At 36.7% G+C, this 17,623-nt stretch overlaps 1 long non-coding RNA gene across 1 annotated transcript; it reads right to left on the bottom strand.

Annotated features, from left to right (window-relative positions):
- Nucleotides 1-8,273: 8,273 nt before the first annotated feature.
- Nucleotides 8,274-16,986, bottom strand: LOC123858221 (uncharacterized). Its single transcript, XR_006794118.1, has 3 exons — nucleotides 16,678-16,986; nucleotides 10,437-10,491; nucleotides 8,274-8,362 (listed from the first exon to the last, which is right to left on the bottom strand). It is a non-coding gene; the product is annotated as an uncharacterized LOC123858221 (long non-coding RNA).
- Nucleotides 16,987-17,623: the final 637 nt, after the last annotated feature.

Below are 17,623 nucleotides of genomic sequence, written 5' to 3'. Positions count from 1 at the left end.
TCTCTCTCAAAGATAAATAAATAAATCTTTTTTAAAAAGAAAAAAAAATGCTTTCTCCTTCAAAAAAAGAAAATAAGCAAGGAGAAAGATCATGCAAGGAAAACAAGATCAGGTGCAAAGGGAGCCAAGGAGAGGTTCAAAGGCAAAGATGAACTCAGAAGTTAGGTATGAATAAACCAAGAGATTAAATGTAGCTATACTTTGGGATGGGGGTTGGGGGCAGCTAGGTGAGTTCAGAGGCCAGGACTGAAAGTGCTATACAGAAGTTTCCTGAGTCAAGAAGGCAGCAAGACTTGATATTTGAACACCTCTCCACAGTCACATGCTAGCCACTGACAGAATCCCTAGATCCCAGTGCTGCTGTTAACACACTGCTCTTTCTACCACATGGGCCAGCCAAACCCTAAGTGATGGTTTGAATTAGTGTTATGAGAAGTCACCCATTGTGAGGAATGAAAACTCAAGAACACCATGTTTTGGTTGTGGGAGCTGATCTGTCAACGCTGTGGGACATACTTATTTCAGTTCGCACTTTATGCAGAAAAAATATTGCAAGATGCCAGAAACATTATTTTTGTAAACATATCATGCAATTTAAATGGAACTTCCAATGGTTATAGTTTACCTAAAAGGTAACAGCAAGAGATGAAATATTCTGCCTGAAGATTAAAGTCAATGTCCTCCTTCAAGAAGGATTGAGTTGAAACAAGCAGTAGTATTAAATAATTCTGTGTTGTGCTAGAGGTACTCAAAAGCACATTAGGGGGCGCCTGGGTGGCTCAGTTGGTTGAGCGACTGCCTTGGGCTCAGGTCATGATCCTGGAGTCCCTGGATCGAGTCCCGCATTGGGCTCCCTGCTCGGCAGGGAGTCTGCTTTGCCCTCTGACCCTATCCCCTCTCAGGTGTTCTCTCTCATTCTCTCTCTCTCAAAATAAATAAATAAAATCTTAAGAAAAAAAAAAAAAGCACATTAGGGCGAGAAGATGCCAACCAAAGGGAACAAGTAAACTGTGAAGGGCCTGAGCAAGTTAGAAGGAACCTCAGCATATTAGTTACTAATAAGTCAAAGTAGCAAGGCAGTCATGTGACAGAAGGAAGTTGATAGAGATTCTGGATTTTGCTTGAGACACAGTATTAAACTTTGAGAACACACTCTGGATGACTATGGAGTCATCTATTGAGGCATATAAAATGCTGTTTAAAAAGTATCCTTACATATTTTCTCTATCTAATGATCTGTGAAAAATATTTAAGGCAGATTTGGTTGATATCCAAGAGGTCAAAACAAAGACTCACAGGAGACTAAGGCTTGTGCTTTTTGCTACACTACTATTAAAATTGTTCGGTATTCTGCTACTTTTCATCAAATAGAAATGCAAACAATGGGTTAATAGAAGCCCTAGGTTCTGGGGATTCTGTCAGTGGCTAGCGTGTGACCTTGGAGAGTTGTTCAAATGTCAAGTCTTGCTGCCTTCTTGGCTAAGGAAACTTCTGTGTAGCAAACAATCATTAACATTAACCCAAGAATTCACGAACTAAGAAAATCCCAAAGAAACCCAAACATTTGACTTTCCTGCCAACCCACACCATTGAAAATTAGCAACGAAGAGAAGAGTTTTTCCAAGTAAGTAGTAAAGTCTAAGCTAATGCTTCTCAAACTTTAGTATGCATGTTAGTAGCTTAGCGATTTGTTAAAATGCAGGTTTAGTAGGTCTACGATGGGCCTGAGACTGCATTGCTAATAAGCTCCCAGGGATGCCAAGCATACTGACATTCTGAGTAGCCAGGCTTCAGGTCACATTTGATCCCCACGTTGGAAGTTATCTCTCCCTCTACACACCTGTAGCACTTTGCTCACATCACCCACAATGACGTCATCACATAACTCCCTGGGCTTGTTACACTGATGCCATTAATTTTCTTTCTTTTTTTTTTTTTTAAAGATTTTATTTATTTATTTGAGACACAGAGAATGAGAGAGAGAGAGCACATGAGAGGGGGGAGGGTCAGAGGGAGAAGCAGACTCCCTGCCGAGCAGGGAGCCCGATGCGGGACTGGATCCTGGGACTCCAGGATCATGACCTGAGCCGAAGGCAGTCGCTTAACCAACTGAGCCACCCAGGCGCCCGATGCCATTAATTTTCTGTCTACTGCAATCCCTAGCCCTACATTTGTGCAGAAGTAGCACTGAATGAACAAATAGTGAAGGAAAAATTCATTCCTCAATCAAGAGTGGCAAATACTGCTGTGTAAAAAGATTTATGTTACAAAAAAAGAAGAGTTAAATGGATGAAAAAAATTATCTCTGTCGGTGAGCTCTGCGAATCTGAAAGCCACAGTGAGGTAAATCTTCACGTGTGGCTTGCGGTGGTGACATTTTTTCACAGTTTTAGAAAATGTCTGATTTCTAGAGATGTTCGTGCCTTAGACTCTTTTAAGCCATTGGTTGACATAAGCCACCAATATCCTTGTGATAATATTCGAATGTAAAAATAAAAGGTAAAGAAAATAAAGCACATTTCCTTGTTCTTATTTTTTTTCCGAGAAATTTCACTCTGGATATTTACTTAGAAGCTCCATGGTATTTTACTGAAATACAGACATTATAGTTTAAAGTAGAACATAAACAATTAAGTTGGGGAGTGCCCCACCCCATGTAATCATAACTTTATATATAATATATACTATTTCCATATATATATATATATATATGGTGTGTGTAAACTGGAAAATACACAGCCATTTAGTCTCTAAGTTCAATGTGCTCTGAAGGGACAGGACCCCATTGTTGGCCCATTTCTAAGTGCCTGTCATCAGCCTCAGGTGGGTGTTAAGTGACACACACTTCCCACACTGTGAAAGCAGTCTTTGAAGTACAAGTACAGGTAGATCATCACCTGGGAGGTAGCATTTTGAAAGGAAAAACAAATAGAGAAGACACATATCTGTATCATCTCCTAATACTTTAATAGAGACATAAAATCACATGCAATTCATGGAAAGATCTAGAAAGAAAGGACAATGGCCTCTTTATAATTGGTACTGTGGTGAATAAAGAAAAGGTGCTGGGGTTAGTTGGCAGATATATGTCAACTTGATTTATTAATTTATTGATAAAGTTCAAATAAATATTTACCCCAAAAGCGGATAATGAATTGGAATGCTGGTGTGTTAATGGAGGTTCATCAGTTGTCACGAAAGTACCGCTCTGGTGGGGGGAAGGGTAGATACTGGGGGAGGCTGTGTGCGTCAGGGCACAGGGTCTATGGGGAGTTCCTACACCTTCCAGCGTCTGCTCAGTTATTCTGTGAACCTAAAACTGCTCTAAAAAGTAAAAACAAACAAACAAACAAACAAAAACAGGAGGGGGTGGGCTTGGAATATGAGGGCTTGCAGTAGTGGAAAATAATACAGAGGCTGCATTGGGTACTGGGAAATATGGGATGTGCCCTGGACCACACATAGGACCTAAGTTCTACTTCTAGTTCAGTCACTAATTACTCAGACACCTTGTAAAAATCACTTAACTTCCCCAGCTCATGAGTTAAATGTGGCTAATGTCATTTGTCCTGACTACCTCCCAGGCAGCTTGTATGGATCCAATTAGACACTGTGTGTTCTTTCAACCAATCACTCTACAGGCACCTATTGAAAGCCCACTCAATGGCAGGTTTAGTGCCAAATGTTATTAAAGGCTATGTAAGTACATAAATATATGATAGAATTATGGTTAATGAGATTTTCTTGTTACATAACAAACTCTTTTTTAAATTTCATTCTTTTTTTTTTTTTAAAGAATTTATTTATTTATTTGACAGAGAGAGACACAGCCCGAGAGGGAACACAAGCAGGGGGAGTGGGAGAGGGAGAAGCAGGCCTCCCGCGGAGCAAGGAGCCCGATATGGGACTCGATCCCAGGACCCTGGGATCATGACCTGAGCCGAAGGCAGACGCTTAACGACTGAGCCACCCAGGCGCCCTAAATTTCATTCTTATTGGAAGTCTCCCTAATCTATTTTAAGACACTCTCTGTCCCTATAAGTATAGTAGAGTAAACAAAATTATCTCTCTGGAGTGATTAACTCATCTTATGCCTCAACGTCACATGTCCAACAACAGCCTACCCATTACCCAGAGGTGAGGATGAGGAAGGCGGAGAGTGGGCAAATAAACAATAATGCCTCAGGCACCCCCAGATGGACATTTCTCTTCTACATCCAATCTTTATCATCCGCTGCTTCGGTTATCAATCTCACTTGCCCCCAAAGTGGCCTATCATAAAATGAGTTTTCTTTAAGGTGTCAGGTTTTTGGATTCCAATTTATAGGTTTGGCAACAATATTTAGAAAGACATATTGCTAAAATGAATGTAGTAGATATGTTATAAAAAATCTAAAACATGAACTGAGCTCTGCATTTGGAAATCATAGCAATTAACCTTGTGATTTTTTTATCCAACCTTGTGATTACAGCTACTTATTTCCTTTAATGTGGATGATGGACTTATGGAACTCTTAATTTTAGAAATCCACTTATATCTATTTTATTTCCTTCAGTTGTCATCTCCAGAAATCTCTGTGCAACAAGTAGTTGCAATGAAATCGTACTTATTAAAAGAAACTCTAGGGCGCCTGGGTGGCTCAGTTGGTTAAGCGGCTGCCTTCGGCTCAGGTCATGATCCTGGAGTCCCGGGATCGAGTCCCACATCGGACTCCCTGCTTGGCAGGGAGTCTGCTTCTCCCTCTGACCCTCCTCCCTCTCATGCTCTCTGTCTCTCATTCTCTCTGTCTCAAATAAATAAATAAAATCTTAAAAAAAAAAAAAAAGAAACTCTATTCCCCCACCCCAAAATTGGGAAGAAAGCTATTAAGTATTAAGTAAAATGTTTAATTGATATAAAAACTCTTGTGAATGAAATAAGATAGAAGAAAAAAGAGAAAGCTATCTAAATCTGTAAGTCACAAGTTTTTCACATGCTGATTAAATGTTATGATTAAATCTATAGCCTATTGATTACAGACTTTATAAAATACTTAACATTTTAAAACTTACAAGAAAATGCCAAATGACATGGTTTTTAAATAAAGAAACAAATTATACAAAATAAAATAAAGTGAAAAGAGACACCTAAATTGTAATTTTCATTACAAAACTTGCCAACAAATTGGTAAGCAGCAATAAGACCACAAAAGGACAGTGGGATTTGACTCTAATACACTTAAGAGTCTTGAATTCATTTGTGTCTCTAAGTAGTCACATAGGAAAGCCATTTCAGAGGCTAGAATATATTTTCCTAATTAGAGGAAAGGGCTGGATTGGTGTAAAACACTTTGCCAATGCATGAGACAATTACCAATATTAGTAGATGCAATAGCATTCAGATCAGATTAAGGATAATAGTAATAAAAGAAAAGCAGAGATAACACAATGGTCATGATTTAGAAGGACATGAGAGCACCTTCTCAACACCACCTGTAACCTGAATTGTGTTGGAGGAAAGACTGGAAATGCTAATAAGGAATGTGATTAAAGGTGGGCCTGTGGTTATAAATTGCTTTTTTAATGGTGATGATAGTAGCTGACATAGAGTATAATAAGAAGATGAGAATGTCACTATCAATTTTTATTAGTGTCATGAACAATATACAGTATATTTAAATTAGCTTCATTTGTATTAGTATTTTTGTAAGTAGTAGCTCTAGAAGCAATAACATGTCCAATGCATCTAAAAAGAAGAACTAAATAAAGTTGCCAACATTCCCTAGAAAATGGCCATAACTTTTACACTGGGGAAAATGTGCCACATATCCTAAGATACTCAGAATTCAGGTGCACAAAAATTCTAGATTCCGGAGCATAACAAATCTGCAGAATAAATTGGAGGAGCAATTGTAGCAAATGGATAAAGTCATACAAAAATGTCAAAGACACTAAAAATATAACCTTCTGTATAAATTGGAATGTTTTCCCAAGATTTACATAGAATGATAGTTCAGGTCTATACCTGAGTCAACTTAAATCACGTAAGAAATCATTTGGAACCTATTCGGCCTAAGCATGAACATTTTGTTGAAAATAAGTAATTATAAAATTAAATAATTGGTTCTTATTAAAGAAAAATAGGTGAATTGGTTTCGCTTATGAATTTTCCCAGCAATTATCACCAGCTTTCTGAGTTGGGCTAATGACAAATTAGGTAAAATTGAATATCTGAAAAAAATAATTTGGAAAATAGGAAATATTTTTTACTTTTAATCAAAATATCTTCTTTGTTTCAATTTCAGAAACCTAAGCTGTTGAAAAACAGGCCATAAAGTTTAAAATATAGAATTTCAAAAATCCAGCTGCTGACAATATGAATAAACCATTTCTTTTTGATTTATATTCTAGATGGTTAGTATTAATTGTGTATGAGAGAAAGCATAGCCTGGTGGTCGAGAACCTGGCCTGAGTCAGAAGTCTGGACTAGTTACTAGCTGTGTAATCTTGGGCTAGTTATTTTCACTTTCTTCATCTGAAAATTGGAAAACCATAGTTCTTAACTTATAAGTTTATTGTGAGGATTAAATGAGATAATAATGTGAAAAGAATGCTCAAGAGTGTGGTACACAACAAGACCTCAATATATATTAGTTTTATTGTAATTACTAAAGCTAACAGTGTGCTTAAATAGTAATCTCTATTTCTCCAGAAAGTTTATATTAAACATTTTTTCCCTACAAAGTTGCTTCTCTCTGCTAATTCCTCCCTTTTCCTCTATGAATTGTAGATTTCTCCTTAAGCCAAAATACACATTCACTCATTCTTTCAAAATTCTTTTCTTTTCAAGTTATTTTTTAAGACATATCACTCAAAAGGCCCTCTTCCCTCCCAAGAATGGTTTGATTCCCTAAAAAGACTGACTGGAGACACAGTCATTTCTACAGGGGGCGAAGACCATGAGTTCCTGGGTGCCCTGTTTCTGCTCGGACCACTAGGAAACCATTGCCTAATAGGGAAACATCTCATGCACTTTAAGCCCTTGATCATTTTAAACTTCTTTTGCTCATTCTATAGGGAACATAAAGTCTCCAAGCAGATAGGAATTTTAAATGAGAGCAGATTTAAAAACAAGAAATTAAGTAAGTCAGACACTTCATTCATTTAATCCTGCCCTGATGTGTGGGTGCATTCTCCTTTCTGCTCAAGTAATTTAAAATGTAAAATGTAAACTTCTCAATCACGAAATTGGAAATGTAGGCAGGATCAGGGATTGCCTACTAACAAATTTCCGCAGAGAAGAGTATCAGCGTGAAAGCTTGTACTCCATTCTGATAAATAGGTGTTCCACTAAATAAGTGAACCAAAATTGTGACAGAACGAATCCTCTGAAACATGGAAGTAACTAAGAGAGCCTTTGCTTCAGGAAATCACAGAACACAGTTGCCTGGAAAAATAACCACGTAAACTGTTCATGGATACAGTGTAAATTTCAAGGTGTACCAAATGCTGTTCTACATCCTCCTGTTTTCAAACATTTCCCCAAGAAACACATATAGACCATTGTTGTTTTCAGAAAGGTGGATTAGATGGTAGGTTTGAGACTTTCTGGGACTGCAATAGCAAACAAGGGAAAAGGGACAAAGGACTCATCTTGCTCCTGACACAATTTCTCTAAAAAATACCACCGGTACAAAATATGTATGTCAGCATGTGTTTCTATTTTGAATGTACTTTAAAAAAAATAATAAATTACACCTTGACAGAGACTCTGCAAAATACAAAACAAAACAAACTCCACAACTAATCGGAGTTTATTCTGCTAAACCTCTTATGATGGAATTTCCATAACATTGTCTTAGGTGCATTCATAGTCTCTAAGCTGGAAATGCATGGACACACCCACAAACCTACTGTCTTCCAATGACTACATTTAAAAATTTATATAATAGAATTATCTAATCATTTATAACAAAAACTGGAGAACTTGGAACTTGGGTCATTTGTTGATCAGGGTCACAGATGACAGTTCAGTTCTTCACTCATAACCAGTGCACAAACCAACCACAGGCGAGGTGTGAGCACAGAAACGGGAAACACTCCACGGAGGAAAGTGGGAAACTACATTACAGCAAAATGTTGCTGTGTTTTGTTATCAAAATGGGAGCCCTAATTGTTTTGAATCAATTGAATCAAATTTCCCTTTCTCTTCTCCTTTGGGGTATAGACTAATAAGCCTGTTGGCCTATTCCTCCTACTACCACAGGGATTCTCAGGTTTGAAATGTACAAAAACATTCTAATAATTAAAGCCAAATCGATACTAGAAAAAGTAACGTGGGACAAATCTTACCTGAGCTCCTGAATTAGAGAATCTATTGGCACTGTTGACGAAAAGAAAGGAGAAAAATCAGTTTGTAATTTTGAAAACTGTTTGACTGAAACTTTTCATCCACCTAGAGATAATGACCAATAAATGGTTAATCCAGACCCCACTTAACTTCCCACTGGGTGAATGGATCATTTCTGGTTCTGGTTCTTTGAAGTGGATACCAGTGGATAGATGAATATGGCCCAGAACAGATGATTCTGGGTTTAGTGCCTTAGGTGACCCTGGGACCTTGCATTCATGGATTGGATTTTCCAAATACCCATCTTTAAACATTCATTGAAAACATACAAGAACATGGAGGACTTGAATTATATTTTAAATCAATTTTATTGTTTATATGAAATTTTTCAAAAGAATCCTAACTGACACTTTTATTGACATTAAACAAGTATTTATACAAAACTGGGAAAGTTTTACTAAGTGAATGTGTCCCAAGATTATGTTCCATAAGTTTTATATGTATAGAAAGAGAAAGATATGCTTCAGCGATGTTAGTATCAACATCGTTTTAAAAATAAGAATCTTGTAGAAAAAAGAGTTTTGATCTTTTTTCTGACAAGTGATGGGAATTAAAGAAGTTCATGTTTATAAATACCTGCCTACACAAGGATAAGCAGCATATTGAGAAAGACAACAGGTGGTTTGAAAGATTACTCATGCCGCATGAGAAACAGTTGTTTCATTTCTAGAAGAACATTTTGGCTCTATTTAAGGGTGTATATTACGTGCCAAAGAATTCAAAGTACAAAAAGAATTGCAAATTAAAAGACCCACATTTTAAAAGTATGCTAGAATAGTGTGCTTTTAGAAGTCAAAACAAGGGATTCGTATAATCCAAATACAGTCCCTAGAATGCTGGTATTTATAGCAGATGTGAGCTTATCCTAAATAACAATTCAAATCATTTTTTTCTTCAACTTGTATTCTATTGAGAAGTTTGTTGCATAAAAATTTAATGTTTAGAACTATTGCATTCCAAATATTAGGATATATGATGTAATTACTTTAAATGTAACTTGAAGTAAAACTGGGCACTAACATGGTGTAAAACTTCTGTTTGGGTAGAGAAAGTTCCTGCATCTTGTACAGCATTATTCTGCATTTTGTTTATCATAACTAATAATAACCATGGTTACATTTTAACTGAAAAAAAATCATCTTGGAATTTATTAAAAATTTTGGGATTCTGGACTTTACTCAAACAGCCATTATTTACCTTGACCACAAAGATAAACATAGCTAAGGAAAGCATTTCATCTGATTAGCCACTTTCAATGGTAAATCTCAAAAACCCTTCCTTAGCAAGGCTGACCGGGAGAAGAGTCGGGTGGGGAACGGCTATCCAGAGCGTTTTCAGAGGCTATGGTGAAACTACAGTTGTCCATTTAGAATTAAGGGTCACAAAAATATAGCTAATTATAATAAAAGTTATTTTCCTTAAGGGGTATTATTGCCAGTCAATTCTGTTTTCCAGATGTTTAGATCATCAAGAGCCTGTTTATATTTCAATATTACATTACCATCTGTTGGTTACAAAAAGAGAAGGATAACCGGCAAGTTAAACCTTTCAAACATTACTTTGCGGAGCTGCCGGAAATTCCCAGCAGGGACAGGCAAAAAACAAACATCATCATTTTACTTGAACTAAGTTTAGATTGGGAGCCACTAAACCAGATAACATAAAAATCAAAATCTGCTTTGGCAGTAAACTAACAATTCTGTTTTTTCCCTTGGCCATTAAAGGTCACTTCAATAATTTGGAGGTCTTCGTGAAGCATTCTTCCCTTCTGACCCTTATGTTGTTTTGCATGATGTTTTAAATCTACTCATGATTGCATTTTGTAAAAATTAGCATCATACACATTGGGACTTTTCTGAGTCCTTTAGCTCCTGGTTCATAATATTTTGCCTTTTAATGCCATGATCGAATGTCCTAGCTTGATTTAAAAAAAGAAGCCCTGAGGAAGTTGTAATCATTCGGACTACATGTTAGGGACTGAGCATTGGAACTCCCATACTTTATGGTGTGATGGGCACGGTGTCATGGAACCTGCTTGCTAACTCACCCTTGGTTCCTTTAGAGCGGGTACGCAGCGTTTTATCTTCAGCTTCTGCATCCATCTGTAACATGAACACAAAGTCCTGAAGTCATTCCTTTGACATTGACCAAAATACGAAAACATGTCCTTGCAAGTTCTAAAGGTCATAATGAAAAATAGAGTAGCCTTCCATGCTCTTGAATAGCACCCTGCCTTGGCAGGTATATAGCTGCGACTGCCCTTGCAGTACATGAGTTTTGGAAATACTTTTATAGATGCTGAAACCAGAGGGAACAGTGACAAGAGGGCAGATGTCCTTGTCCATAAGTGTTTGCTAGTGATTCAAACACTTCTGGCATTACAAAAATAGGGGGAAAAAAAAGAAAAAAGAAAAGGATTGTCTGCTTAACAGTGGTTGTAAAGGAGACAAAACCTCAAATGCCAAACCAAAAGGTTTCAGACTAATTTACTAAAACCTGATTCCTTTGCATTTCTAGACCCTGTCTGATATGCACCTCTTTCTAATTCAGGAAAAATAATCCCCTGTGCAAAAAAGCAACATGAAGGCAAATTCCTGAAATGCTCCCTTTTCAAAATAACACTGGAAACGTTGATCATTAAATGATATATATTTACTCCCAGAATTCCAGAATAAATATTGGTTATAATTGTGCAAATCTGTAAGGAAAGTGAAATTTGAGTGCTGCACATGTCAACATCAAACTCCCTAAAACATCATTACTAAATATTTTAAATGTAATCAAATGAACTATCGAAAGGATGGAAAGACTTTAAAAGCCTGCTGTTTTTGTCCCTCTGAAGATAGTCAGACATGACTACTCCCATTGGTTTCACTAGAATCTTCCCAATAATCTCTAGTTTAATTCACCTTTGCACATTATCAGAAGGAGTTCTTAAATGGAGAGAAGTTATTTTGCTTGAAATTGAGAAGCAGCCAGAAGGCACTGTCCGTGGTGCCTATCCTTACATCCTGACACTAGCGTGGATGTGGTATGACTGCGATGGTAATGGGAGGCGCATCTCTGCTCTCTCAGGCTGAGTTGTGATTGAAGGCACTGACCTGCCATAGACTTATAATAGGGGAGCAGGTGTGGCAATGATGGACTTTAATTTCCTTTAATAAACCTTTTATGTGCCACACTTTTACTGCCATTCGACGCTCTCCAAGGTCCTGCACATAATAGGTTCATTACTTTTGATTACTATAGTCTATTGAGACAAACAACTCCAGAACACACTATATATTATGTTCAGTTAAACCAATATAGACTATTTATCCATTGTGCATTTTTTCACCTGCAACACTACAGACAAAATTAACGACAGCTCTTGTAAGCTAAAACTATTAAAACCACCGGTACTCTTTTGTCATCATTTCATAATAAACACCACACCAATCGTTGAACTGTTTTTTAAATTAGCAAACAAAAAGTGTTCACTGCTTTTGCTAAGTGAAGTTGCTTTAGTCTAAATAAAATGGTCCATCGTTATGAATATTTTAAAACCACATAATAAGAGAAAACAATAATAAAACAGAGGTGATTTTTTTTTTCCTGTAGATTTTCCTTCTTTTAAAACCACATGAATTTATGACAGATGTGATACTGCCTAGGATTAAAATGGCTTGGTTTACTCAGGATGGTGAGCACTGCGTTGTGAAATCCTCCTCTTCCGTGAGTATCTCTGTTGCATATAAAGTGGCTCAACTCACGCAAACTCCCCTCCATGGGCTAAATGAGTAACTCAGTTAAGAGAGATCAGTAGCAGGAGGGTTAAAATGATGAAAACCACCAACTATTTCTGAGGAGGCTAATTCTACGGGTGAGTAGCAACTCAATACAACTCTGACATTTTCCTGCCACACAGGTGCTGTGAGGTCTCCCCAACCACTCGGAAAAATCTCTCCCTAAAGGCAAGTGAAGATTGAACTCCATGAGTTTCTTTACCAAAACTGAAACACAGGTTGCAAAGAGTGCCAGCAGGCACATATAAAAGTTTCAGAAACATACTTATATGGAACCTTCCTTATAACAGCTTTAAGACTAATTCCATTTTGCAATTCAGCTATCCCTTTGGACCTGACATGTCTGCAACCACCCCATGCAGCCGCCTCCCCATTAAAGTCATTGGAAGGAATGCATAAATATTCATGGACCTCTGCTTGATTATGCTTGGAATGCTAGCCTCATAATTGTATTTTGTGGCACTATTGTTCTCTTGATGGTGTAGCATATATATCCCATGTAAACATTTTAAAGACTGGTAAATCATCCATAAAGCAAAGTTTTCAAGTTTAACTTGTGTGCCAAGTTGTATGAATGAAATGGATCGAGGCCATAATATATAATCCATCGATTTCACCTTCTTTCTCTGTTTCACAACCAAAGAACAATAAAAGTTACTAAGTTCAGTGTCTACTCATGTCTGATAGCTCACTGAGGAATAAGAAGTTCAGAAACCTAAAGCAATGTGCTTTCTTTTTAGGGGTGGAAGTTTTTAACATTCATGAGATGGCTTTCTCTCCTGACAGATCTCAATCTGAAGGTAAGTCTTTGTTTTCTAAAACCTTATATATGGGCGTAGAAATTTCTAAGCATTTTTTATATGGACTATTCTCGTGGACTTTAATAAACTCCCAATAAGCAGACTTAATTTTTATAAAATCAAACTTCATATTCAGTGAGTACCTTGTTCTGGGAATGGTGCATTAAATGTGGAAAGAGATTTCTATCTCAGTGCATGTGTTGATACCTGGGGTGAGTGTGCCAGGGTGGGGGTGGGGGTGGAATTCCCATCCTTTCAACTTCTTCCAGACCTATAGAGAAGGCCCACAGCTATGGCATGATTCAGGAGACTGACCTAATTAACACGTGCTACAATCTGGGAAGCTACACTTCTCACTGGGAACATTTTTTTTTTTTTTTTCCTGTTGGAAGAGGAGACTTGATCATTTTTACTGCTGAAGTCCCAAATGCTATTGACAAGTCTCCAATGAATTTGGCAAAACTTAATGAATCATTTTCTTTCTCAAAACAGAGATGTGATTTTCTAAAAAAGCTGTCCTTTTTGAGGTTTCTTAGAACCTTTGTCTACCTCATTTCATTGTTTATGAATGGGAACACATCGAGATATTTTCTGAGATCCCTGTAATGGGTTCCTCCTGGCTCTGATAATCTACTCCTCGAAAGAGATAAAATATTGAAGGCAGGCTTTGCCATTTGTTTTTCCTGATCTGAAACTACTTTAAGAAAATTCATCTAACCTACAAGTATGAAAATTTTATGTATAAATATGTGAAAAGGAGGAAAAAGTGGCTCTTACCTGGTATTCATAATAAAGCCATGAAAAAATTTTTACAAGACTTCATTCCCCAGTTCTCTGGGAAGAGGAGTTAATACGAGGAGAAATGGCAAGAGGGAAAGAAACTTATGAGATAAAGAAGGCAAAGAAGTGAAACTTGCAGGAAGGATATGCAAGAATCGGCAAGTAATAAGTAGATAGGCAATGAAGAAGAAAAATGACCATAAAATAAAATTTAACTACTTAGTTGAATTTGGAAACCCCTTACTTAACATCCTTATATACTCACAAACCTGTATACAGGTGCACATCATAAATTCCTAGTTACTTTTACTTGACCATCTTTTCTTACTGGCACTCACATCAGGGGCAATCAGCAGATCTCCTGTCCACATCACCCCAGTGCACAGATCTGGAGCCTTCTTCTGGGCTGAAGAGAGAGTCCTGAAATCTCTGGTTTGTGGGAAGGAGAGCCTCAAGGAGCAGGACACAGAATTTATAAACTCAGTTTTGCTTTCAGTCACACAAAGTTCCCTTTGATTTTATTTGTCACTCAAAATCCTATTTTAACCTAATGGTAAAAAAATAAAAAATCTCCAAGTAAATATTTAATCATTTCTTAAAAACTGGATAAAAAATATCTCTTGGTGATGTTGAAGTTTTAGTTTTCCTCTCAACAGAACTGTAGACACTGATGTTCTAGATAGGTAGATAGATAGATAGATAGATAAATAGATAGATAGATAGATAGATAGATAGAAATATATATAAGTAGTCTTGAATTTCTTATTATTCATATAAAAAGCCATAGTGATCATAGCGTTTCAAGCACACCTTCTCAAAATCCTGATGGAATTAATCTTAATAGTGTCTACTTACACATAATCTCGTGACGGTAGCTACCTTTAATTTGAGAAGTCCTTCACATACACTCAACTTGCAATAATTTCCACTTATAACAAGATTTCATTGTGTTTCCCTCCTCAGAGCTTTGTACTGGCAATGCATTTTTGTAGATTGTGCCACATGACTCTTGTTAGATGTCATTTCAAGTCCAGGGCATATGTGGCAATGGAGAGAGGAAGCTCTATGGCTGCCGAGAAGAGGTCCTGGGGTCCTCTCCATGAGGAGCCTTTTATCCTCAGTGGATGCTTCCTTTACAAAAATCAATTTTTTAAAAAAAAAATCACAGAGAGAAACTCAGGAAGTTGGAAAGGCTAAACCCAGAAAATGAAACAACTGGAGGATGCCAGTATCTTAGAATGAAATTTGGCCAGATTGAAGAACAAAGAATCTTACACTGAGTGCCCTTTCTTTTGCTGATTTCTGGCATCATTTTCTTTTAAATACAGGTTTGGATCTGCCCAAAATGGCAGCAAAAGCTGTCTCCCTATTATACAGGGAAAGGATGGGGAACATGAGTTGTGATACTAAAAGAATAGTTTACTTGTTGAGAGAATATTGAGATGGAATGTTCAAGTATTTGTTTTCTCTGTTCTGACCCTCTTTTTACTTTTCTGGTTTTCTTTTCATATGTTTCTTAATTTCTCAGAAAGAGTACATCAAAAAATGGATTTTTAAAAAAATGTAAACTAATAAAAACTGTTGTTTACATCATTCAAGATGTCACATTAATTTTCTCAACCTTCTCTGAATCCTTTATTCTAGATAAAATGAAAATTTTCTGAATCCTTTATCCTTATCTCTGATTCCAACTCCTTGTTCTTACCTATATGTCTCTAATTATACTATCTTTGATTCTGTACGGAAAGCTAGAGAATTGAATGATGTGTCCCCTTTAGATTTAGGATACCTCTCTCGTCTGCCCTAATCTTTCTCACTCTGACAAATACCACAACTAAGGAAGAAGTAGACTCAGTCCACCATCAGATTAAAAAAAAAAGTGCAGTTCTCTGGGAAACTCTTCTTTCTGAGAGCCAACTACATGCCCATTCCCCTTAGATAAGGAGGTGATTTTCAGAGGGATTTCCAGAGTCACTTGGAAATGCACTCCAGTAAAAGAACTCTTAGACCTGAGACAAGCTTGGGTAGCTTTATAAGGAAGTTGTTCTATTTTGAGTCTCATTTCTCATTTCTGAGTTGTCACTGCTATTGTCGACTTCATCCTGTAACTTCGCACAACTGGCAAAGCTGAATATAAACCAAAGCCATATGTTTGTGTCCTTTTGCCAAACGACTCCAGCAAATAGTTCTATTATTCCCTTAGGTAGCCAACGTGTGCCAAAGATTTCTATTAGTCGCTGTACTACGGCCTCTGAGTCACAGCTTTGTGACATAAGGGGGCAATCGCCAGCTTTACGTTTTAAGAGAATTTTTGTGTATTTTTTAAATATGCCCTGTTTAAGGATAACTCAGTAAGTAATAACTTAAAAGGGCCTTAATTTTTTTTTCTTGCTGATATATTGAGGTACATGTGTACAAATATGTAATTGTTAGAAGACAAGCTCCTTCATAGAGGGATAAATTATTTTTAATAGGTTTTTCCCAAGGACAACTCAATTCCTTATTTTCCAGTGTTTGTAGGAATTAACTTCAGAAGTCATCTATAGTGCTTTTAAAAACATGCTTTTAAACTATCTCACTTGTTTATTCTTAATCCTTCAGTAAACTAATTTCTAACACAAATGAATTTAAATAGATTTTTAAGACAATTTTAATGCTGAACTTTTCTTTAAGGGTAAACATGTATGAGCAAATAACATAAACCAATCAATATGCAAAAGGACTCCACCTGCTTAATATTTTTAAATATTAAAGTGACCATGCTCTGACAAAAATCCCAATTCCAAATTCAGCACTAACAATAAATCTCTTTCAGAGCAAATCCATAAAATGCTGTTATAAAGGAGAGCATTTATATAAATGCTTTGATTGGATACATTTTATTTCAATAGATTCTACTTTTTAATACAAAATGTTGCCTTACCTCTCTTTTTCTCCAGGTAACTTGTCTGCCAACTTGGTTTGCCCTGCTCTGTCAAAGTGACTAAATGTCTTTGTCCACTTCAGTGAGAAGTCCTTAAATTCATTCTGTTAAATCAAAAATAAAAGAAGGAAGGCATGTCAAATTAAACAGAAGATCAGTAGTACACACTGACGTGAACAATAATGCATTGACACTTCTACCTATAATCTGGTTGGGCTCTACCATAGACAGAACGAAAGATTTTATACTACAATATCAATCGGAAAAAGACTTCTACGTTTTTAAAGGTAGCCACATTCATTCTTGTCTTAACTACTGACCTATATATATTACATCTCAATTTGGTAGATAAATTGGATAGTATTATCTATTACTAGTATTTTTACGATTATCACTAGTATTTTTACTTTTAACCACCAAAAGAAGTTCAGACAAGATTTGGAAAGTGCTCTACTCAAGAAATCACAAAAGACAGATTCAAAATTCATCCTTTTGTTGTTTAGAGCTCTCTTTAATGAGACTGTCATAAAATGCTACTAATGATTTTTGCCAATATTTTAACCTGCTTTCCATAGAAATGATTTACCCTTGTTTTACTTTGCATTCAGACATAACACATAGATGTGAAGAGCTGCTTCACATCTATTTTGTCCCAGGGATGGGAAGAGAATCTGTCTTCAGGCCATTTGGCTCTTCAGAGAAAACTTTGAAATTCAGCATAATTTCACTCAGCATCCTAGAGAGGGACTATTTATACAAATATCACATATATCAATGCACATCTAAAGTGTGTATATCTGGAAGTTCTGGCATTTTAAAACACAAGCCACCAACCTTCCGTGTAGAAGATTTCTATCTTCCTGTATTTTACCCTTTGCAGTAGATTGAAGTGCTTGGCTTTTTAACCATAGATTTCTGTATTGCTTGTAAGCTTTGACCAGACATT

Source organism: Mirounga angustirostris, unplaced genomic scaffold (assembly GCF_029215605.1).
Source record: "Mirounga angustirostris isolate CCGP_5_RB_7025 unplaced genomic scaffold, mMirAng1.0.hap1 SCAF_4, whole genome shotgun sequence".
Taxonomy (NCBI): domain Eukaryota; kingdom Metazoa; phylum Chordata; class Mammalia; order Carnivora; family Phocidae; genus Mirounga; species Mirounga angustirostris.
This window is presented reverse-complemented; position numbering and strand designations above follow the sequence as displayed.